The following is a 25,605-nucleotide window of genomic DNA, read 5'->3' as shown; positions in this document are numbered from 1 at the left end:
TCATTATAAAACGCCCAAAAATAGAAATGCTTATATCCCAAAGTCAATTGGGGATATAAGATTACTAGCTTAAACATTTATTAATTAATAGTTTGTTAGTTTTTGAGGGCAGTGGCTTGTTAAAGCAAACTGAATATGGCCTGAGAAAGACTCTGTACTTCTATATTCGAGTTCTTGTGGATGAACTGTAAGCTAACTTAATAGTCAGACAAAATTCAAAACCTAACTTAATAGTATGCATCTGTAACAATGGCTGAGTGTTGGCCAATCCCTGCAGCCATACTTCAACCACTCATAGACTGCTAAATGTTCAAACTGCATTCAAATAAGGCAAATGCTGAGCTGTAACAGATCTCACTGTTTCTGTACCTCACTTCTGATTCCTGTATGTCACTGTACCTTTTTTGTCTATAAATTTGTTCTGACAATGAGGCACCCCTGGAGCCTGTCTGAATTTTCTGTGATTCTGGGGGCTGCCCAATTTACAAATCGCTCATTGCTCAATTAAACTTCTTTAAATTTAAGTCAGCTGAAGTTTTTCTTTTACCAGATGGTGTCAGAAGCGCATCCGAAGCGGAGCTTTTAGTGACCCTCAGGAACACTGAGTGAACACGCAAGGAACCTGCAGGACCCACTTGTGTCCACTGATCTCTGGGAGTAGATGGGGTAAGCTCCGTTTTGGATTTAGGAGCTCCATGGGCTCGTGTTTTCAGATCCCTGAGTTTCTTTGCGCAAATTTCTGGTCCAAACTGGGTTTGGCATCATGGCAGAAACAGGACTGGGTCCAGGAATGGATTTGATCCGGGAATGAACTGGCTTGGATAGAGTTAGAGGTCTCTTACATCTGACTGGGTCAGAAAGGAACTGGTAGTAAGCAGTAATACTGCAGGGGTTATAAAATTTGGCTTTTAAAATTAACAAGAATTTTGTGTGCCACCCGCTATGTTAAATTTTTCTTGTATACTCAGGTAGGAAAAAAGTCATTGGCTAAGTTAATCAAGAGAACCTGAGAGTAAAGCCAATATTTTAGGTAAAAATTAGATCCTTAATTTCTGGGCAACTGAGTTCGTTCTGGTTTATACTCTAAGCCTGGGAGGCAGCGAAGTCGTACGGCAAAATCTTACCGAAGATAACTTACAGGGGAACGGTACAAATGAACAATAATGCATTGAAGTAAATTTAAAAATGAGGGTTCTCAGTAAATTTCCATTGGCTAAGAATGAATTTGGCACCACAGGATGTCAACTGCTGTTCTCTTTGGAATAGTCTGTCTTGCACTCTTTGCTTACTACTATGGGTGACAGGTTTAGGCATTTACAGGATCATGGGACATGGGGAGCTTATTCCTTCCTAAAAGGGGAAACTTGAGAAGTGATGAGACTGCTGGAAAAAAATCCCTTTGCTACCAAGAAGCAACCACCTGAACTTTTCAGCGTTGCTTCAATGGGTGGGTCTTTCTCTGGCCTCCCTGATCATTTTGCCTTCCCCAATCTGCCACAGGCAATGCTTTTCTCTCTCTCCTTTCCCTTTCTTATCTTTTCTCTTACTCAGAGCGGCCATCTTGCCCAGAGACCACGTGTTGAAATTTCTACTGAGAGGCTGGATTAAAGATGACGGGGCCCATCTGAGGGCAAATTGAAGCCTTGCCAATTTGATATTGGGTGCCAAGCAGAGTGGCTAATAGCTATGCTTTATGATACGTATTTTGCTCTGGCCAGACTGAAAAAAGATAAATTTCCTTTCTGATGCATCTTGGCCCTAGCGTGATGGTGTGGCAAGCTGAGTCTCTAAGGCTGTTCAGGGAAAGGGAAACCACAAGTTTGGCATGCTGGCAAAAGGGTAAGAACTTCTTACCAGTTAGGTTTCTGGCTTCTCTCTGTGTGTGCAAACAGTTGAATGAATGGTAAAAATCACTGTTTACATCTTCTGTAAAGTTTTGATTAATGCGAAGAAGAATTCTGAGTCTTAAACTGATATATTTGTGCTATGAATTTGTTTTTCTGTGTCAAAGAGTACCTGAGGATAAAACACGGGCTTAGGTCCGCATAAGCTGGCTGCTCAACATGGCCTAGCAAGCTGGTCAATAACAAACTTCCCCGCAGGTCCCCAAAACAAACACAAAAACTGGATGGGGTCTCCATCTTGATTTATGTCCTTGGGAGTTTGACTTTGTAACCACATGGCAGTACTTTCTCTTGGTCTCCGCCTTCCAGGGAACAGGAATTTTAGGATTTATGTCATAGTTAGCTCTAAAAATTATCTTGAGTAGTTAAAAGCATTTGCAAGCTCAAAACTAACTACTCTAGATTCCTTCTGGGACGGGCAGTGGAGACTGCCCTGTGCCATATCTCTGTAGCGAGGATTTTGCCCTTTTACACTGGCAGTCTGGGTTTGATTCCCTGCTTAGGAAGAAAGTTCTTTTTGGTTTAATATTTGCATGATGTTGTCTAGTCTCTTCTTCTCCATGGACCATCTTAAGTTTTCCTTTCTCTGAGCACCTGAAAGGTTACCTTTGGTAGAGTTCAAAAGCCAGAAATATTGGCTATTTGACCATTTAAATAAAACTGTAAAAGGACTTTATTAAAGAGTGCTATTGTTAAAAGTCAGCTTAATTAAAAGAGGATGGTCAAGCTCTAACAGCCGGAACTTCTTGGGAAAACAGTAAGGCCGCAGAAACCCCTTTCCTGACCTTGTTCTTCCAAGAATTCCACCATAAAGCCAATAACCAATTAAGAAACTTAAAAACTGGCAAATGAAAAATCTTACAACTACTGTAGTAATCTTGTGTCTGCGAATTATATATGCATTGTGTATAATATTTATATAAAAGAGCTCTAATTAATTGGCTTAAACAAAACTAAGTGCTTAAATCAAATATTTTGAAAGCAAAATGAAAACTGTAGTGCCGCTGGGCGTGGTAGCTCCCAGGCAGGAGGATCACCTGAGGTCGGGAGTTTGAGACCAGCCTGGCCAACATGGTGAAACCCTGTCTCTACTAAAAATACAAAAAAATTAGACAGACATGGTGGTGGACACCTGTAATCCCAGCTACTCAGGAGGCTGGGGCAGGATAATTCCTTGAACCAGTGAGGCCGAGGTTGCAGTGAGCTGAGATCATGCTATTGTACTCCAGCCTGGGTAACAAGAGCAAAACTCCATCAAAAAAAAAAAAAAAAAAAAAAAAAAAAAAAAAAAAAAAAGAGAGAGAGAGAGAGAAAGAGAGAAAATTGTTCAATTTATTTTGGAGACATTAGATTCTAAATAAGTCTTGGGGATATATGGAATTAGCCATGCCCCATACCTATGCAAGAAAGGTTATAAAGTAAAACATGTCACATATGGTCTGTGTATGTCACGAAAGAATTTATGAAAAGAAACTTACACCAGAAATGTTGTACAATTTACAGGTGGTTAGGCCTCCTAAATGCTTCACAAAATGTCACTATGACTCTTAACAGTACAGCTTGCCTGATTTACAGCTAGGTAAGTCCTAGGACATGTGAAGTTAGATGCTGGAAAGAGACCTTATCTGCATTTCTGTCTGGGTCCTGGCGCCACACCTAGTACATAATTAAAATCCCTTACTTATCAAGGTTTTCACCAAAAGTAAAAGTCACTAAGAGTTAACATTGTAATATGTAATTAAGACTACTGAAAAAATATATTTACATACAAGATGTGTAAGGAGAATAAAATGTGTTTTTGTAAGAGATTATAAGAACGTATGGAAATGTAAATTTTTGCCTAGGTTAGAGGGTTAAAAGATTGTTTTACATTAAATAAAGCTAAAGGTTTGAGAAAGTTATGGAAGGTTTATAAAAATTAATTATAAAAGATTCTATGTGTGAACATACTGCCAAAAGTTAAAATGGCATTATTCAAGTTTTTTTTATTTTTTTTCCATAGATAAGACATTGGAATAAAAGCACAATGAAATATTCTTAGAACACTGTCTGCTCTGAGAAGAAAAAAAATGCAAGGGGTTATAAAAGGTCTTTGAAAATCTTACCTTACGGTCAAATTAATTAAAACTGAATAGATTTATAAAATGTTATCAAAACTAGCTTTAACATTAAAATACACTAATGGAAAATAAAATTTGGGTTTCTCTTTTAAAACATGTAATATTAAAAGATGATGAAAGGTTTTGTTTACCTTTTAAGTAAACTACAAAAGAAAAAGGGGGACAGGCAACGAAAGGAGACAGTCAGTTGACCTACACTCTCTTCATTGGGTCTTGTTTGGAAAGCTGAGTCTCCTCCCTATCAGAATAATGTTTCTTCCTTTAAAAAATTTTTCAGTTATTATTATGGCTAAATGAAAAGCTTATAATAACCTAAGATTCTATTTTGTAATATCCAATGTTTTAAACCTTTGTTTTAAGCCCATGGTTCACTAAGGACAACCCCTTCCCAATCTAGAACCCAAAGATTGGATTTTCTGCGAACATCAGAGAAAGACTGTCCTTGCTATCCACACTGCAGCAAAGTTTTGGAGCCTTGAACCTTGGGTTCATGATCTCACAGCTGAGAAGCGTCCCTCCACACTCCTGAACTGTACAACCATTGAAAGCCTTGAGGTAAAATTAACCAGGAAAGTTTCTCCCCTTAAGAAGATGGCATCCTTGATGTGAATAGCTTTTCTCAAGATCCTGGATCAAAACGTCTACTATCATGAGACTCTTATATTTGAATATTTTTCCTTGTTTCTGCCTTTAGGAACAATAGTAATGAAGAGAGGATCTATTATGTGCACTTACAGGATATACTTTTATTTGTGAAGGATTTTGCATCCAGCCTTATACGTGACTAACCTTGTAATTTAATAGATAAAATATGAAGGCCCAATGTACATGAGAAAATTTATTGGTACATATGTTGCTTCATAATCAGTCAAAACTCTTCTTAACTCACATTATGGATTAAAGAGAACATTGTCAGGAGGCCTTTGCTCTTCTAAAAAGACATCATTTGTTAGGTCCTTTTTCCATGGGTTAGAATAAAAGAGGCAATAATTAGAAATGTCACCCTAATAATAGGCTCTACAGCAAATTCTACTTTAAAGGCTGTTGTTACACAACAGACTTTAAATTATCTTGTGAAAGTTATGCTAAAGAATAGAATTGGCCAAACAGAAAAGTATCTGCACAGTTGCTGACACCTGTGGCCTATGGAGAAATACATCAAATGTGGAGTATACAGTTTCAGTTGTAGGGTATTAACGAAAAGACCACTTAGTCAAGGAAGTGGATGCTTCATCTAGCTCATTCCTTAATCTATTTAATTTTACATGGTTTGGTTTATGGGGATCCTGGGTAAGGAGCACCCTCGAAATTTGTTATTATTCTCCCAGTAGTCATAATAGTAGTCTCCCTGGTGCACTGTATTCTCTCAAAGATTTCATCTAGAGATGCATACAGTCATCTCTAGAACATCAAACGGTCTCTATTCAACTGGAATGATGAAAGCTGAAAGAAATGTGTGACCCCGAGGACACCATAACCTATGAATGATGCGCTGAGACTGGAAACCCTAAAGGATGTTACTGAGAATGGCACTAAGGCCTTAAGTTTTGGTCACACTCTCACCTAAGTGAGAACCTGGCTGAAAAGGGAGAATGTTTTAAAAACAAAATTAGAGGAAGCCATTATTTTGGACTGAGCTCATGCACTAGGCCCCAACAAACCACAACAAGCTAAAATGGAGTCACTCATGCTAAATGTGACATAATCAAACTAAGGCTTTAAGAACACACACAGATGCTAGAACGGACCAGGTTTTGTTTTTCTCTTGTAAACAGAATTGTCTATCATAAGGAGGTACCGTCTACTCAGTCCTTATTCTCTCCTTGCAAAACCCACTTTTTTACTGTTTCCCAGTGGGTTTCAAAACCATATAATACATTTATGATAGTGATATTAACATCACTGACTAAGATTTTGGTCAATCTCTCATAATTGAGAAAATGACCAAAAAGGGGAAGTAATTGTTAAAGCAAACTAAATATGGCCTGAGAAGAACTCCATAGTTTTATATTTTAGCTCTTGTGGATGAACTGTAACTTAACTTAATAGTCAGACAAAACTGAAAACCTAACTTAATAGTATGCACTTGTAACAATGGCTGAGTGTTGGCTAATCGCAGCGGCCATACTTCAACCACTCATAGACTGCTGAATGTTCAAACTGTGTTCAAATAAAGCAAACACCAAGCTGTAACTAGCCTCACTGTTTCTGCACCTCACTTCTGATTCCTGTATGTCACTTTACCCTTTTTGTCTGTAAATGTGTTCTGACATGAGGCACCCCTGGTCTCTGTGAATCTGCTGTAATTCTGGAGGTGCCTGATTCGCGAATCATCCATTGCTTAATTAAACTCCTTTAAATTTAACTCAGCTGGAGTTTTCCTTTTATCAGGTTGAATTTTACATATCTACTTCAGATTTTAATTTATCCCATATTACAAAGGCTGATAAAATGTTTGTTAAATAAATGAACTTAATGCATTGGACAAAAATTTCCTGTTGCTTTTTTTTTCAAAGTACATAAATTGATGCTACTTTATCCACCTTTCTGACATTTTCTCTGTCCTAATCTCACACTGGAGGTTCAATAGTCTTCTTCATACCTCAAGTGCTTTCTCTTGTAATATGAAAGGCATGTGGCCACTTTCCTTTTCTAATTATTTCATAAATCTAAACATTTTCATTACCTATTGGGTACTATGCTCATCGTCTGGGTGAAGGCATAATTTGTACACAAAATCTCAACAATATACTATTTACCCATGTAAAAAAACCTAAACATGTACCTGTTGAACCTAAAATAAAAGTTGAAAAAGAAAAACAAATAAATAATACCTTTCCAGAATACTGCCTATGGGAACAAGTCCAAATTCCTTAATATGGAGTAAAATGGTAATAAAATTCTTGCCCTGATTTTCTTTCTTAGGCCTATGTCATTTCAACACTCACCATCACCATTCTTTCCCAATCTCTTCCATTTCTTTGAGCCTAAAATCCTTAATACATTGAATTTTTGTTCAATATTTGTTATATGCCCAAAACTATACTAAGCTGCTGGACTCATGCTCTTTCACAATTTCTTTTCTGTTCCTTTCAGACTAGTGAAATAATACTGATTTTTAATGATCTGTCTTTTCTTTGAAATTTTATATTTCCAAATGTCAAAAAAAGAACTAACAATTTTTGTCTCTCAATTTCCATAACACTTGTCAATGTCATTGACATAGCCCTAATATTTATGAGATGCACATTGTTAGTTACACAAATTTCTTGCTTTCCTACTTTTGATGTCCTTAAGGTCAGAGATTGTATTTTACTCATTTGTATTCCTATCAGAAAAAAACGTGGCTTACATGTAATATATATTCAATAATTGTTTGAATGCAAAATGTAATAAAATACTACAAGTATCCAAGTTGCTTTACTTAATCTCTTCTGCTGCCCCCACCCCAAAAAGTGATATGTAAAAGTGCATAAAATTATGTGTATCCATATGTAGATCAATAGATAGAAGCATCTGTGAACACAAATAAAAAATTTAGGAAACAGTGACTATCTTAGAATCACTTTAGCTTCAAATCTTATTTATTTATGGATTTATTTATTTGCAATAGCTTTTGGGGGACAGGTGGATTTTTGTTACATGAGTAAGTTCTCTAGTAGTAATTCCTGAGATTTTGGTGCACCTATCACCTAAGCAGTGTACACTGTACCCAGTCTAGTCTTTATTCCTCACCCCTCTCCCCACATTCCCCTTGAGTCTCCAAAGCCCCTTTTATCATTCTTATGCCTTTGCATCCTCATAACTTAGCTCCCAATTATAAGCGAGAACATACAAAATTTGGTTTTCCGTTCCTGAGTTACTTCACTTAGAATAACGGTTTCAAACTCCATCCAGGTTACTGAAAATGCCATTATTTCATTCACTTTTATGGCTGAGTAGTATTCCATGGTGTATATATACCACCTTTTCTTTATTTACTTGTTGGTCAATGGACATCTAGGCTGGTTTCATATTTTTGCAATTGTGAATTTTGCTACTATACACATGCATGTTCAAGTGCATTTTTCATATAATGACTTCTTTTCCTCTGGGTAGAGACCCAGTAGTGTGATTGCTGGATGAAATGCTAGTTCTACTTCCAGTTATTTAAGGAATCTCCATACTGTTTTCCATATGGGTGGTACTAGTTTACATTCCCACCAACAGTATAAAAGTGTTCCTTTTCACCATGTTCATGCCAACATTTATTATTTTTGATTTTTAATTATGGTCATTCTTGGATCTCATTGTATTTTTAATTTGCATTACCCCAGTAATTAGTGATGTTGAGTATATTTTCATGTTTGTTGGCCATTTGTATAACTTCTTTTGAGAATTGCCTATATATGTCCTTTGTCCACCTTTTAAATTTGATTTAATGCTAATTCTACTATTATATATATAAAAGAATATATATATATATATATATATATATATATATAATCTCACTTTGTTGCCCAGGCTGGAGCACAGTGGCACAATCAGCTCACTGGAGCCTTGAATTCCCGGGCTCAGACAGTCCTCCCACAACAGCCTTCTGAGTCACTGCAACTACAGACACTCACTACCATGCCTAGCTAATTTGGTAGAGACCGGGTCTTGCTATATTGCCCAGGCTGGCCTTGAACTCCTGGCCTTGAGCGATCCTCTCACCTCAGCCTCCTAAAATGGTAACATTACTGGTGTTAGCCACCTCACCCAGCATATACAAATATTATAATATCAAATGTATAGAAGAGATACCCACAGTTATAAAATCAACATAAAATACAATTATGTATATAAACAAAACTTCTTGGTGAAAAATAAAATATGATCTTAAATATAACTATTGTATTTGTGGTAAATTATTATGTAATCCATATTCTCTTTGGAGCAACATACAAACTGCTAAAAAGAAACCATCACAGGATAATTTTTTCCTTGAGAAATACATTTTTTGTTGTTAATTTTACCAAAAATGAATTGAATGGCGTCTTTTGAGAAATACTTAGAATTTAAGAATATTATTTGGCATTTGTGTGAGTGAGGCATAATGTGTGAATACTCATGTTATTTTAGGAGATTTTGAATATTTTATCTATTATAATCTATGCCCACATGATCAATCTTAATAGTCTTTACAATGTATTAATACATAGGATATGAATATAGTTTCTTGCTCCCAAAGACCCAATAGCATATATTATGTATAAACAATTTCAAACTAGTTGTATGCTTAAATTGTCTTTTCTAGAATATATAACCAACTTAGACACATAAGTGGCAAGAATATATACTATTTGACATTTCCTTCATGCTCCATGAAGGGAAAAGTAAAGGTGTACTTTGAAGGACATTGGCCTGTGGCATAAACAACGGAAAAGAAAACAGTAAAAATAGCCCTTTACTTAGGTTTATGTCCATTTATTACATGAAAATAGGGGAGACAAACTACATCAAAACTATCCAACAATGTACACTTAATCCAGTATCTAGCAAGAGGAGAAATGAACACAAAATAATAAAACAATTCATTTAGATCTTTAGAAACTGATACAAGTTTTCATGCTGAAGGAGAAATACATAAAATTTAAGAAATAAGCACTGTAGATTGGTTATAAAGCTTATTTGACCTTGAAACACTAACGTTTATGTTGTTATTCAGCACACGCCAACAATATACAGACCCACAAGGAGAGAGGGTAGTGGAAAAAAATAGAAAGTTACTCATTTTCACCATGTACAGCAAGGAAAGCTCCAAAAGAAATACAGCATTGAACTAGAAATTGCATCAAAATATCACACTCTCCTGGTTTTTCTCCTCCTGCTTCTCATTTTCTTTCACTAGCTCTTTCTACTTTTCCCAGACACCACAATATTGAATTATGAATTGCCTAGGGTGCAGTGTCAATGTTCATATTTCTCTTAACTCAGTCCCTGAGTGATCGCATCCATGTCCGTCTTTTATGTACCATCTCTAAAATTAAGGCTACATCATTTTAATCTCCAGATGAATTTCTCTCCTAGATTCTATATTTACATATAGAACTATATTTGAAATATTTAACTTGTATTATTTCCTTAAAGGAATCTCAAATCAAATCTTTCCAGAACAGAAATGATTTTAGTCCTCTCATCCCGTAACTTCACCTCTCCCATATCCGTGAGACCAGCATTGCTTCAATCCATTGCTTCAATCATTCCATTGCTTCAATCAATTGCTCCTCTGTGACTCCAGAGTTAATTCAGTTTTTTTAAAGATTTTTATTTTTTTGGAGCCCTCTTAGGTTCATAGCAGAATTGAGAGGATATACAGCAGTCTCCCATTTACTCCCAGCCCCCACACAGGCATGGCCTCCCCATTATTAACATCCCCCACAACAATGATAAATGTATCATGATTGATGAACCTACACCCAAAGTCCATAGTTTATGTTAGGTTTCACTCTTGGTGCTGAACACTCTGTTGGTTTGGACAACTGTTTAATGATATATATCCATCATTATAGCATCATACAGGCTATTTTCACTGCTCTAAAAGCTCTCCGTGCTCTACTTATTCAGCTTTCTCTCTTCCCTAACCCCTGGCAACCACATGTCTTTTGACGGTCTTGACAGTTTTTGTCTTCTCCTAAATGTCGTATAGTTGAAACCATACAGTGAGTAGCATTTTCATACTGCTTAGTAATGTTAATTTAAGTTTCCTTCATGTCTTTTCATGACTTGATAGCTTTTTTTTTTTTTTTTTGCATTGGATAATAATCCAATTTTGAAAGTAGCACAATTTATTCAACCATTTACCTACTGAAAGTCATTTGGTTCTTTCAAGTTTTGGCAACTGTGAATAAAGCTGATATAAATAAATATATATATGTATATGTGTGTGTGTGTTTGTTGTAAACATAAGTTTGTAACCTCTTTTTGTAAATAAATATCAAGGGGTGTGATTGATAGTATGGTGAGAACATATATAGTTTCATAAGAAAATGATTCACTATTTCCCAACGTGTCTGTACTATTTTGTATTCCCACCAGCTATGAATGAGAGTTTCTATCGTTCTATGTACATGCCAGCATACGGTGATTGCAGCCTTCTGGATTTTGGCCATTCTAATAGGTGAGTAGTTATATGTCATTGTTATTTTAATTTGCATTGACTTGATTATGTATGATGTCAAATATATTGTTATATGATTAATTGCCATATTTCTATTGTCTTTGGTTAGGTGTCTTTTAGGGTCTTTGGCTCATTTTTTAACAGGCATGTTTATTTTCTTACTTTTGAGTTTTAAGTGTTTTTTTTGTATATTTCAGATAACAGTTCCTTATCAGATATATCTTTTGCAAACATTTTCTTCCAATCTATGACTTGTCTCTTCATTCTCTTGATAGTGTGTTCAGCAGAGCAGAATTTTTTAAAATTTTATATTTTAAGTTTTGCTTATCAATTTACTCTTTCATGGACCATGACTTTGGTGATATATCTAAAAAATCATCCTAAGTCTAAGATCATATATTTTTTCTCCCATGTGAAATCCTAAGAATTTTATGTGTTTTACACTGAGGTCTATAATTCATTTTGTATACATTTTTGTATACATTTTTGTCAAGGGTCTAAGTTATATGGCTGGATTCACATTTTTGTATGTGCATTTCCACTTGTTCCGGCAGCACTGATGGAAATTACTATCTTATTTCTATTCTATTTCTTTTGCTCCTTTATCAATGATCAGCTGACTTTATTTGTGTCAATTTCTGGGGTCTGTATTCTGTTCCATAGATTGTCTAATATTTAACCAATACCATAGTGCCTTCATTACTATGGTCAGAATTTTTAATGTGAAATATTTAAATTATTTAATTTTGTTTTAATTATATGCCCTATATTGCGGTGTTGCCAGAAAATGAGGAGGAGTGTTATGTTTTTGGGGAAATTCTTCATTTTTTTAACTTGGCATATTATAAATAAGATTATTATAATTTGTGCAATCCTCATAGGTGTTTGAGAAAAAATAATCACCTTCTCTCTTAATTAAAACAATAAAAAGAAAGAGAGAGAGAGGAAAGGAGGAGGGAAAAGAGAGAGAGAGGGAGAAAAAGAGAGAAAGAGAACAAGAAAGCAATTTTACTAGCAATTAGAAAAGGTCAGCTGTGAAAAATGGCTTATAATTAAACCTAACATTTTTAATGCCAGCAGGAGAAAATCATAAGAGATTATCAAGAATTGATGAAATATTTAATTGATTGCAATAGAGAAAACATGTCTAATGAAGAGCTGGAGGAACCACGAATATAGTCTACAGAGAGCAGTATCCTCAACACAAAATATCTACACTGTAGTTATCAATAATTGAAATTATACTTGAGGTTAACATTGACCCTATGGAATTGTACTTTCCAGTTTGACATTAGAATTATACTCTGTGGAATACTGAACCCACCTTGTATATAATTCCAACATGAAATATCATTTTATACATATTTATTATTTTCCATATGAAGAATAGTATGTTAGACCTAGGTGACATTAAAACAAAGACAAGTAATGCCAGATCCAACCAAGCTCTTAGTATTATTGGGAAGAGATAAGAAATGAACAAATGAATTTATAAAATAAAATAATAACAGTTTTTTAATATGTTGTGGAAAAAATAGAAGTACATGATAGCTTGCAATGAAGTAATACCTCAGATGGAATACTTGGGTGAACTTTTCTGTGGAGTTGGCATTTGTACAGATACCTGAAAAATGGGAAGATTACTGCCAATCTAAACACCTTGAGAACAGTCTTCCAGGCAAGGAAATAGCAAATGCAGAGTCATGGTTAAAGTACTTGTTGTGGAGAGAAACAAGAACGGCAGTGTGGCTGAACTGACTTCAATATTTGTATAAGGTGAGGATAAGGATTTGAGCAGGGACCCCATTCTGTAAGATGGGCAAGGCTGTATATAGAGTTTAGATTTTATTGAAAGTTCAGCAGGAAGATATTGAAAGATTTAAGCACAGAAAGGCAAGATCAAATTGACATTGTAAAAAAAAATGACTCTGACTTATGCTCTATAAATAATAATTGTTGATGTGGCAAATGCAGTATTCCAGGCCAGACATGATGTTGAATTGTGGTAGAATTGGGGGCCAGGGAAAAATGAAGTAGTGACAGATTTGAAGTATTCATTGGAGGCAGAAATCATTGTACTTACTGATGGATTTGATGCAGGAGGGCATGGCTGAAAGGAGAAATTAGGGGGAACTTGGATTTTAGCTTGAGAAACTAAATGGACATAAGGTCTTATATGAGACATAAGAGTTAGAGATGGGAATAAACTGGTGTGGCTGAAAGGAATGGAATCAAGAGGATTATTCCATTCAATTTCATAATTCAGTTATTGGGACAGTCAAGAGCTTTGAAGTATGTAAAGCACTGGGGTTATCTTCTGGCACACAGCAAGTAATTATTAAATGTATCATTATTTTTCTTATTATAATTCATATTCATTTTATCCATTATTACAATTCCAATTTTCAAATGTGTGTGTGATTATTTGGTTAATGTCTTTGGTTACACGGAAGTCTATGTTTTCCTCTATGCATGTTTGATTGACATAAAAATTCTAAATTCACTCATAATTAAATTAAGTATTTTTCAAAATAGATTTCAACACATATTTTATTATCTGCTTTTCTGAAAAATGTATTTACTTGCTAATGTTCAAGGTTTCCCAATTAGCACTCTCTATCTTTCATGCACAAAGCTGTTTATTTTTAAATTCTATTGCATGATAACCCTCTTCTTTCAAGAGTTTAAAATTATAGTTGCAGCTCCTTTATTTTAATTTATAGTAAATCTTTAAGTTATATGTTTGATAGATTCGATTTATTACTGGCTCCTTGAAACATTGATTTTCATGTTTCATTGGCTCAAGTAATTGTTTATGTAGATTTTTCTTGGTTGTTTTATTGAGAAAGATAGATGGGGACATTTTATATTCATTCTATCATATCAAAACAGATTTTTGAGTTGAGGTGACTCAAAGTAAATGCATGGAAATTCACTCAGTGGTCCTTGGCATACTTGTCACATTGTATTCCCACAAATCTTTGTAGGCTTTATTACTGCCTTACAGCATGTGATGTGGCAGAAGAATGGTATGAGTTAAGTGATCAGTTTTCTCTTTGCAAAGGTTTTAGTCTGGTTCTTTACTCTTTAAGCTAGTTAGGCTTGGGTTTCTCAGAAACTTCCACTGGCTACCTTGAGACGAGGTTGTGTAAGAGGAGCTTACCTTTCCAGTAGGCCTCATCCTATTTCTTCAAAAAACAAAGGAACAAAAAATCATTTTTTAATGGATTATAGAAAATGCTAGTTTCTTTAGTGGCTACTTTCTAGAAATAATAGTTTCTTTATTATCATTGTTACTTTTTGCTCCTAGAGATAATTTATTACATTCAAGAAATTTATATTCAACTGCATATTCGAATAATGTTTTAGCTATGTTTGGCCTATTTTCACTCAAAATGTGTGTGTAATGTTCAAAATTATATATTAATACATACAAATATAACTTTTAAAACTTACTGCTTCACTCTCCATAAGTCACAACTGCTTCATTAATTCCACAAATCTTACTCTTATAAAGGGAGCCATGCCCTGTCACACAAGAGTTCACTCATCACAAAGAAAAAGTGAGCTTTATTTTTTTTTTAATTTTCATTTTGAAATAATGATGGAGTCACATCTGGTTACAAGAAATAATACAGAGACAGTCTATATCATATTAAGAGTTTCTTATAACAGATTAAGATTAATTTCCTGAGATTATTTTTCTTATGAATAGGTATTCCTTTTTTCTTTCTTTTTTTTTTTTCGAGGCGGAGTCTCGCTCTGTCGCCCGGGCTGGAGTACTGTGGCCCGATCTCAGCTCACTGCAAGCTCCGCCTCCCGGGTCCACTCCATTCTCCTGCCTCAGCCTCCCGAGCAGCTGGGAGTACCGGCTAGTTTTTTGTATTTTTTTTTTTAGTAGAGATGGGGTTTCACCGTGTTAGCCAGGATGGTCTTGATCTCCTGACCTCGTGATCCGCCCGTTTCGGCCTCCCAAAGTCCTTTTTTTCAAAAGCTTCCGTTCTTGCGTTTATCAAGATCACATGAGTTTGTGTTCAGGTTATACATTGTATCGATTAATTTTCAACTGTTTAAGAAACCCTGCACACATGGAAAAAGCTCACTTGTTTATTATACCCTATAAGTATATTGTTGAATTTGACTTAATAATATTTTGTTTAGATTTTAATCAATGTCTACGAACGAGATTGATGTATAATTTCATTGTTTTACTTTACCACATTACACACTAAAATGTGCAATTGCAATGTTCGTGTCAGATTTTCCATTCCTGGTAAAACTCATCTCAAAAAATTTTTAGGAAGACTCCTCTGTTTTATTTATTTTTTCTTTTTTTTTGTTTCCGGAAAGAATATGTGCAGGCTTGGATTTACTTCTTTGGAAAATATTTGGAAGAATTCACAGCTGAAACCATTTGGGTCTGAGGTCTTCTTTCTAAAAAAGTTGTATTTATGAATTTAACTTATGTAAGATGTATGTAATCACCGAAAAGCTTTCTTTATCCTTTTAATAACTTTTGTAAGTAGCATGTTTGGAAGAATGTGTTCATTTTATAAAAGTTCTCAAATTTATTGTCATCAAGTTGCTTATAATATGCTTTTACTACCGCTTTGATATTTGGGAGATCTGCAGTGATGCATCGTTTTGCCTTCATATATTAATACGGGACCTATGTCATTTTATTTCTGAAAAGTTTTGCAAAAGTTTTATTACTTTTTCAAAGAAATGACATTTGCTCTGCTAATTTTCTTTATTTTAGTTTTTCTCTGTTGTGCTGATTTCTACTTCTAGACTGAAATAAAAACGTAACTTCTTGCTTTTAGATTTAGATTTGTTTTAATGTATTGCTGGAATACTTTCCTAAGTACTCCTTTACCTGTTGCCCCTAAGCTTGGTATGACATTTTTAATATCATGTAGTTCAGAATTTTTTTCTTGTAAATTTTAATTTTGGTATTATTTTAACATTATTCAATATTTAACCAATTATTTATATTTGTTCCTTTTGCTCTTTATTTTTTCATCAAGGTAGTTTGAAAAGTATTAATATAAGTTTATAGTGTTTTCAAAAATTTTAAGAGGGTATTACATACATAATACCTTAACCCATCAAAATATCTTCAATGTTTATAACATAAGAGCAAAGACATTCTTTTACATAACTAAAATATAGGATTAAAACAGGAAATTTGATGAAAGTAATTATTATTACCTAATTAACAGTCCATAATCAAGTTCCATCACTTGTCTGGACAATGTCCTTTATAGTCTTCATCCCCTAGCTCTACCCTTCCTTAGAGGATAAAATCTAGGATAATGTGCTGAATTTAGGTTTTATTTTATTTTTTTAAGGGGCAGGATCTTGCTCTGTTGCCCAGGCTGGAGTGTAGTAGTGCAATCATAGCTCACTGTAACCTCAAACTCCTGAGCTCAAGTGATCCTCCCTTCTTAGCTTCCTGTGTAGGCAGGATAACAGGTGCACATCACTATGCCCAGCTAATTTTTTTTTTTTTTTCAGGCTGCTCTTAAGCTCCTGGCATCAAGTGAGCCTATTTTGTAGATCTCCTAAAGTGCTGGGATTACAGGCATAAGCAGCTGCACCTGGCCTTTCATGTCATTTTATTATTTCATAATCTAAAATAGTTCATCAGCCTTGCATTGTCTTTCATTACTTCATATTTTTGGAAAGCCCAGGCTATTTGATTCAAAGAATTTTTTTTTTTAGTTTGTCTTATGATTCCTCATGCTTAATGGCAAGTTATGAATGTCATTAGGAATACCACAAAAATTATATTGTGTCCTTCTCAGTATATCAACTCAAGAAGCCTCTGACATCAGTTATGTTAACTGCAGTCACTCAATTACAGTGTTATTGGCTGGGTATGTCTACTGTAAAATTACTACTTTTGCCTATATAATTTATAAGGAATTTACATGGAAGTGATTTGATTCTAAGTAAATATCCTGTTTATCATTAAACTTTTACATAATACTTTGTCATCCTTGATCATACCCATGTTAGTTAATGATGAACAAGAGCTGCTAAATGGTAATCAAATTCTATGATTCTTTCTGTCATCATTTTTAAAGCTTTCCATTTTACTGTCTCTATAGTTCTATCTTGTCTATCATCTATCTATCCAATAAGGTGGGTAGCTATATCAAAATGTCTCATGAAATCATATTTATATTCAATTGGATCGTAGTCCACTACTATTATCATCTAGTTTGATGCTAAAATTTTTCTACATGGAAGCCCATTCAAGTTGGTGCTTAGGTCTCTTTCACATGCAAGCATCATTCACTGAGTGCTTGACTTTTCCTGGCACACAAAGACTTTTCCTGGCACACAAAGACTCATCCATCCCTCCCCTAGCTTTGGAATCAACAAACAGGGCTCACTTTTTCATTTCCACTTGGGTAGGCTATGGTATTCAGTTCTTTGATCAAGCTCTAGCCTAGAAGTTGCTGTGAAGCTATTATTTAGATGTGATTAACATTTATATCAGTAGAGGGAAGCAGATTGTCCTCCATGATATGGGTAAATTTCATCGAATTACTTGAAGGCTGTACGAAAAAGGATTGTGATCTTCAAAAGAGGAAGAGATTATGACTCTCAAGTGCCTTTAAAATGAAGACTGCCACATTACCTTTTCCTGGGTCTCCAGTCTGCCAGCCTGCTCTGCATGCAGGTTCTGGATTTGCCAGCCACTACTATCATGTGACTCAATTCCTTAAAAACAAATCTTTTTTTTTTTTTTTTTTTTTTTTTTTTTTTTTTGAGACGGAGTTTCACTCTTTTTGCCCAGGCTGGAGTGCGATGGCATGATCTCAGTTCACTGCAACCTCCGGCTCCTGGGTTCAAGCCTCCTGAGTAGCTGGGATTACAGGCGCCTGCCACCATGCCCAGCTAATTTTTGTATTTTAAGTAGAGAGAGGATCTCACCATGTTGGCCAGGCTGGTCTTGAACCCCTGACCTTGGGTAATCCACCTGCCTTGGCCTCCCAAAGTGCTGGGATTATAGGCGTGAGCCACTACACCCAGCCAAAAACTCTCTTTCTATGTACCTATCTATTGACTGATCGACGGATTGATGGTAGATAGATAGATCCTGTCGATTGTATTTCTCTAGACAACTCAATACAAGTAATTTTTCCATGGGGCCCATGTTCCTTTTAGTAAAAAATGGTATCTGAAAATTAAGTCCTGAGTTATAGGTGTGCTCATTGCCATTAAATGTTTTAATGTTTCTAGGCCTTCTCATCTGTGAGAGCTGAAGAAATATAAATATATATTTGTATACAGAGATATATAAACGCACACACATTTCTCTAATTACAATTCAACATCTCAAGGTTCATTATTCTAGGCTACCCATTTGTATATATTTAACTTGATTCCCCAACAATAAGAAACCTGGCTTCCAAATATTCTCAATATTCACTCATTTGTTCAATTATAAAATACAGCCTATAGCTACAAAATGACTGACCCACTTCAAAACTGCTAACCTATACAACCGAAAACGAAAACTCACTAACTAGAAATAACTACAGTTCAACTTTTGTTTACAATATTTTCATTTTTTTCATTTTTGCTTTATACTGTGTATTAGATTCAAAATACTGTGTTCTAAAGTAACAGATAATTTCAGTTTTTTTTACGCTTTATTGTGCTTATGGTCAATTTGTTTTTGTTCTTTATCTTTCCTCATTCATTAAGTGTTCTTTATATATTTTGAATATTAGCTCTTTTGTGACACATGTATCTAATGTTTTGTTAATATTTGTCCCAATATTTAAAATTCTTTAGACCTTTTATGGTGATTTTTGCTGGCATGCAACATATGAGTATGTGTGTTTGTGTGTATGTGTGTGTAGTTTATTATTTTTTTTCAGTATGACTTTATCACATCTAAAAATTGAATCTTAGTGAGAAAATCCTTTCCTATACCCTGGTTATATAAGAATTCAGCTACACTTGTTTGTTTCCCAGAAACCATATTTTAAAAAATGTTTAGATCTCTTATGGTTTTTCTAGAGTCCATTTATTTTTATCTTTTTTTTCTACTAGCTGTCTGGCTGTCTCAAACACATTTATTGCAAATTCTCTTTGATCGAATCATTTGTAATAGCAGCTTTATTATCTATGGAATTTCTGTATGTATCTGTCTGTATTTCTGGATTTTATATTTCATTTTACTCTATTTATGTATCAACACTATAATATTTGAATGACAGATAATTTATGTTTTTATATGATGTATGCTACAGGATTACTTCTACTTGTAGAATTTTGATCAATTATTTTCTAAATTTTCTTGCATATTTATTTGCCCATATTAAATAGTATCAATATGTCTCAGTTTATAAATAAACTTGGAGTTATTTTTAATGGAATTGTTTCAAATTTAATAAACTTAGAACTCCACCATTTTTAAAAATATTGAGCATCCAAAAAAGTATATCTTTTTAAATTCTACTTGTGTATCTTTTAAGTATCCTAAAGATTATACCTCTTATGTTTTGAAAGAGTTTTCACATTTTTTATTAGTCTTTTTTCTTAACTATACTTATGTTTAATTATTTCTGTCATAATGGTTTTCCCTACAATTACATATTCTAAATGGTTATTTTGTATAAAACAAGACTATTTCTGTGTGTTAATTTTATACCCTGCTATATTAATGCATATTTTGTTGCTTGAAAAATTGAACATATTTTAATTTTCATGTTGTATCTTATTATCCATGGACTGTTTAGAGCTTTTAAAAAACGTCCATGTAGTCTAATATTTTCTAAGTATATTATTGTCCTTGAGTTTTAGTTTAGTATCATTGTGGTTAGCAATGATTCTTTCTATTATCTCGGTCTTCTTGTAACTGCCCAAGGGGTTCACCTTGCCTGCTGACTAAACAGAGCTGATTTATCAAGACAGGGAATGCAATAGAGAAAGAGTAATTCACACCGAGCTGGCTGTGCAGGAGACTGGAATTTTATTATTATTCAAATCAGTCTCCCCATGCACTCAGGGAGCAGAGCTTTTAGGATAGCTTGGTGGGTTGGGGGAAGCCAGTGAGCCTGGGAGTGCTGATTGGTCTGAGATGAAATCACAGGGAGTAGAAACTGTCTTCTTGTGCTGAGTCAGATACTGGGTGGTAGGCCACACAATCAGATGAACCATTTTATTGATCTGGGTGGTGCCAACTGATCCATCAAGTGCAGGGTCTTGATGCACTTGATAGCTCAAGCACTGATCTTAGGAGCAGTTTAGGGAGGGTCAGAATCTTATAGCCTCCAGCTGCATGACTCCTAACTCATAATTTTTTAACCTTGTGGCTAATTTTAGCCCTACAAAGACAATGTAGTCCCCAGACAAGAAGGAGGTCTGCTTTGGGAAAAGGCTGTTACCGTCTTTGTTTAAACTATAAACTATAAACTGAGTTGCTCCCAGAATTAGTTCATCTACACCCAGGAATGAACAAGAACAGCTTGGAAGTTAGAAGCAAAACGGAGTCAGTTAATTTAGATCTCTTTCACTGTCTCAGTCACAATTTTGCAAAGGGCAAAGGTGGTTTCAATTTCTCCCTTTGGGTTTCATTACACCTTAGTCTTAAAGTGTAGGCTATGAAGATGGGAAAAGGCCATCAATCATTCTGGCTTATTCCCACTGAGGGAGGATGTAGTGGGAATGGGAGTGAACCCATTGGGAGTGAGAACAGTGGAACAGCTTTCCAACTGTCTGTGTGTACTCATGCAGGCTTGGCTGGGGTATCAAGGCTTACATGGTGAAAATATTAGGACTTACATCATTTTTGAACATTAGAGGACCTAATAGCTAAAATATCAGGCTAGAAAGAGACATAATCTATAATTTGATTTTGGAAAGTTTGTCAAATATGAAAGTTTTAAACATTGAATGTTACAAAATAAAACCCAGGTCATCATAAGTCATTCATTTGGCCAAAATGATAACTTTCAAATTTTTTTTGTTTTGTTTTGTTTTTTGTTTTTTTTTTGTTTTGGTTTTTTTTTTTTTTGAGACGGAGTCTCGCTCTGTCACCCAGGCTGGAGTGCAGTGGCCAGATCTCAGCTCACTGCAAGCTCCGCCTCCCGGGTTCCTGCCATTCTCCTGCCTCAGCCTCCCGAGTAGCTGGGACTGCAGGCGCCCGCCACCTAGCCCGGCTAGCTTTTTGTATTTTTTACTAGAGACAGGGTTTCACTGTGTTAGCCACGATGGTCTCGATCTCCTGATCTCGTGATCCGCCCGTCTCGGCCTCCCAAAGTGCTGGGATTACAGGCTTGAGCCACGGCGCCCGGCCAACTTTCAAATTTTTAAAAAAGAAAATCTTTACTGTGATAGAGGAGACTTAGCTTTCCAAACAAGACCCAATGAAGATAGCGTAAGACTAACTGAATTTGTCTGTTTTCTCTTCTCCCTTTTCCCTCTGCCACTTACCCAAGGAGAAAAGAAAGAAACCNTCAGAAGAGAAAACCAAATTTCATGTTTGTGTAAGTGCATCTTTAACGTTAAATCTATTTTTTAAATAAAATTTTATATCTCTTTCCATTTTTAATTAATTTGACCACAAGGTAAATTTTTCATAAACTTCTTAGGACCCTGTATAATTTTCCATCAAACAGTAGATCAATATTCTAAGAAAACTCTGTTATTTGGACACATAGGCCCAGATTCTGGCCCCATGTCAGTATGATTTTAATGTTTTAACCTATGGAAAAAAAAGCAAATAATTTCTTTTAAATCTTAGCTACCTTGTTTATACCCACAGAATTTGTATTATAAGATTAACCCTTTACAAACCCTTTTTTTGGCTTTAAGCCTTCAGTTTTGTCCTGTTACTCTTTTAGGTTAAGACAAACTTTAAAATCTTCCAAACTAGACAAGATTACATTCCCTTTAACAAAAGCCATATTCCTACGCCTTCTTATAATCTTTTACCAAAACCACATTAAATATACACCTTATATGTAAACCTGTTTCTCCAGTAATCTCAAGTTCATGTTACAATGCTAACCCTTAGCAACTTTTATTTTTAATGAAAAATCTGGTAAGTGATTTTAATTATATACTAGGAATGGAGCCTAGAACATCAGATAAGGTCTGACTCTTTTCAGCACAGTTAGGAGAATGACTTTCCACATTTCCCCAAGCCTCATCTATAATCTAATGCTCCAAAGTAGGTAAATTGAACAATTTTCAAAAGTCAAGGAAACGGTTTAACCTTAAAGCTTTTAGCAAATCTGATATCTCACATTAATTTAAACCAAATGTCTACATCGTCATATTTTATTTTACCAATAATAATCTTTAAAACTGTTTTATTTCCAAAAGATTACTAAAGTCATGTGAACAAAAGGTATTAAAGTTTCTATTTTCTGAACAAAATATTTGATTTAAGTGCTTATTTTCTAAGCCAATTAATCAGAGCTTTTTATATATAAACATCATACACACAACACATATAAATGAGACAGACAGAAGATTCAGCACGTGTAAGATGTTTTCAGTTGTCAGTTTCTTCATTGGATTACTGGCTTCAGGGTGGAGCCCTTGAAAGAACAGGGCCAGGAAAGCTTGCATTTCTGGGGCCTCATCACAGCCAAAGGCAGAGACAGATCCCCAAAATTAAGGGCGCCATTTTATACTGGATCCGTATCCCCAAAAGGAAGGAAATACTTCGAGAGAAGACAGGGCAGTGTCTTTCCCGCCTGTGTGTTTCATTGCAAGGCCACCCAAAGCCTATCCGTCAATGGTGTGATTAGACCAGCCCCCACGGGAGCCTCATCCCTCAGTGGAGGGGAGGATGTTTCCATATCTTCCAGGTGGCCAAGAGCATGCTTCTGTGATCCAAGTGTGCAAAGAGTCAAGTATTCCTCTATAACTATTATTAGCCAACCCCTAAAGTACATTTCCCACCTAGTTACTACACACCAAAGCCCTCTAATAGTAAGAAGTAATTTCTGACACCCCTAAAACTCAAAACTGTCAGTAATACAATGCAAAACAGAACAGAACCTTTGATTCTGAGAGGGATCTATCTGCTTTTAATTTCCGGGGTTTCATGAGGGAAACAGTGTTTTTCCAAGACACGGTCTGTGGCACCTCCTGTTTTTCCCAAGGAATCCCCAGCTACCAGAAGTTACCTTAGGGCCTCTTACATGTGCATTAAGGTTGGCTAGAAAGAAATGGAGAAAAATAATTCAGTTGACTGAGAAGAAAAAGCTTTCCAGAAAAAACGAGATTGAAGAAAAGAAAACATAGAGAAATATACCTACAGCTTATCTATTTTAATTAAGCTGACTTTTAACCATTGCACTCTTTAAAAAAGAATCCTTTTAAATATTTTATTACCCTACTTTAGCCACCCCAAGAGGCCAATATTTTTGGCTTTTAAACTCTACCACAGGTAACTTCCCACATGAAATCAATCAGTCTTAACTAAGATTATAACTTAACCATGGACACATAGGTATCTCAAAGAGATGGTAAGAAGTTTCCTTTTTTTCAAGATTTAGAACATCCCCTAGGGTAGTGTAGAGAAAGGGAAATTCAAGACAGGAAATCAGAGCTATGCATTGGGGGAGAAAACTTCAATAAATGGCAAAGTTACATAAATAAAAAACCAGAAAGGAATCTGCAGAAGCCAAGAATAGAACCCAGGTCGCCAAAAGGCAAATCTTCAGCTACTGAGGTACAGCATTAAGCAGTTTCTATTCCTCTTCCCAGAAGGAACCTAGAGAAGCCAATTTCAAGCTTGCAAAGGCTTTTAACTGCTAAAGAATTTTTGAGACAGAGTTTTGCTGTTGTTGCCCAGGGTGGAGTGCCATGGTGTGCTCTTGGCTCACTGCAACCTCTGCCTCCCGGGTTCAAGTGATTTTTCTGCCTCAGCCTCCCAAGTAGTTGAGATTACAGGCATCTGCCACCACTCCAGGCTAATTTTGTATTTTTAGTAGAGATTGGGTTTCACCATGTTGGTCAGGCTGGTCTCGAACTCTTGACCTCAGGTGATCTGCCTTCCTCGGCTTCCCAAAGTGCTAGGATTTCAGATGGGAGCCACCATGCCCAGGCCTTAAGAAAATGTTTAGGACCAACTATAACATGAATCCTCAAGGTCCTGTCTTCTAGATGGTAGAAACCAAGAGAAAGCATCCCCACATAGTCACAGGGTTAAGCTCTTAAGGACACAAAACAAGACTGAGAAATTGCTTCTGGTGTTGGTTTCAGGGGCCCGCAGCGATGTTTATAACTCACCAGCCTGTCAGGCTGGCTTGAAAAGCAGGTTTTTAGGGTTCCTAAACCCACATTCTATCCTATGATACTCCTTTCTGCATTACACAACACAGAAAGACAAATTCTTAGCACAAAGGGCACATGATTTGCTACTGCCTAAGACTAGTCTCAAATCCCTTTTCTATTAATCAAACCCTTGCAGACAGACAGTGACATTTACTGTTTACCCAGACAGAAAGAGAGAGAGAGAGACCAGAAACTTGACTGGTAAGAATGTCTTACCCTTTTTGGTGACATACCCTTTTGGTGACATTACCCTTTTGGTGACAGGCTGCATGGGGAACTGAATAAACATTTGCCATCCCAGGAAAATACACATAACAAAAGAAACATTAGTTATATTGTTCAGCACCCAATATCAACCCAGCAAAGCTGAAATTCCCATTGGTCCCTGTTGTCTTTGATCCACTCCATTTGGGGAGGGACAACTTTGGAACAGTAATTCATAATGAGGTCTCTCAGCAAGGCGAAAGGGAGATAGTCACCCCGAGAGTCAGGCCTGTTGAGCCTTCTTTAGTGGTCACTGAATGTGATCAGACAAATAAGGAGGGTTTTCTGAGTTAGGGCTGCTGGACTTCCTTCAGCAACCCCTTCTGAGATCCTTTCCAAATATACAAACACACCTGAAGACAAGGCAGACGGAAGACCTTCCGAATCAGATCCCTAACCAAGAACTCCAAGGGTATCCCTTCCAAACTATCTTCCTATTCGCCATCTGAGAAAATTCCTTGAAATCTTCGTGATTGAGAAGTCTCCCAAACCAAGACTCTTCCTATTAGTTAGAAAATGCCAACCAAAACCCCAAGGAGCTGACCAGACACCCTGGAGTGGGGCTACAGACACAGGCATCCCATGTTGGAGCTACAAACAGACACTCTACAATAAGGCTACAGACGCCACACCATAGGGGTACAGAACCAGTTGGGAAAAGGAAGGAGGTGTTGGCAGCACCTAGGATACTCACAAATCCAGACACGCCACTGGGCTACAGTGGGGCTGCAGACAGACACCCAACCATGGGGCTACAGCTAGACACCCTGTGATAGGGCTATAATTAAGGGATATCTCCCCATGACTATTTCTCCATTGCAATTACATCCATTAACTTTGTGTCGGCAGCGCCCCACCA

At 35.9% G+C, this 25,605-nt stretch overlaps 1 long non-coding RNA gene across 1 annotated transcript in view; it reads left to right on the top strand.

The window, feature by feature from the left end:
- Positions 1-344: 344 nt before the first annotated feature.
- The window catches only part of LOC108531881 (uncharacterized), a 69,177-nt gene continuing 43,916 nt past the window's right edge, over positions 345-25,605 (top strand). The window contains exons 1-4 of the long non-coding RNA XR_001886308.1: positions 345-385; positions 551-666; positions 4,422-4,579; positions 11,084-11,165. This is a non-coding gene — a long non-coding RNA (uncharacterized LOC108531881). The remainder of the gene's footprint in view (positions 386-550; positions 667-4,421; positions 4,580-11,083; positions 11,166-25,605) is intronic.

Source organism: Rhinopithecus bieti, unplaced genomic scaffold, assembly GCF_001698545.2.
Source record: "Rhinopithecus bieti isolate Rb0 unplaced genomic scaffold, ASM169854v2 scaffold_566, whole genome shotgun sequence".
NCBI lineage: Eukaryota > Metazoa > Chordata > Mammalia > Primates > Cercopithecidae > Rhinopithecus > Rhinopithecus bieti.
This window is presented reverse-complemented; position numbering and strand designations above follow the sequence as displayed.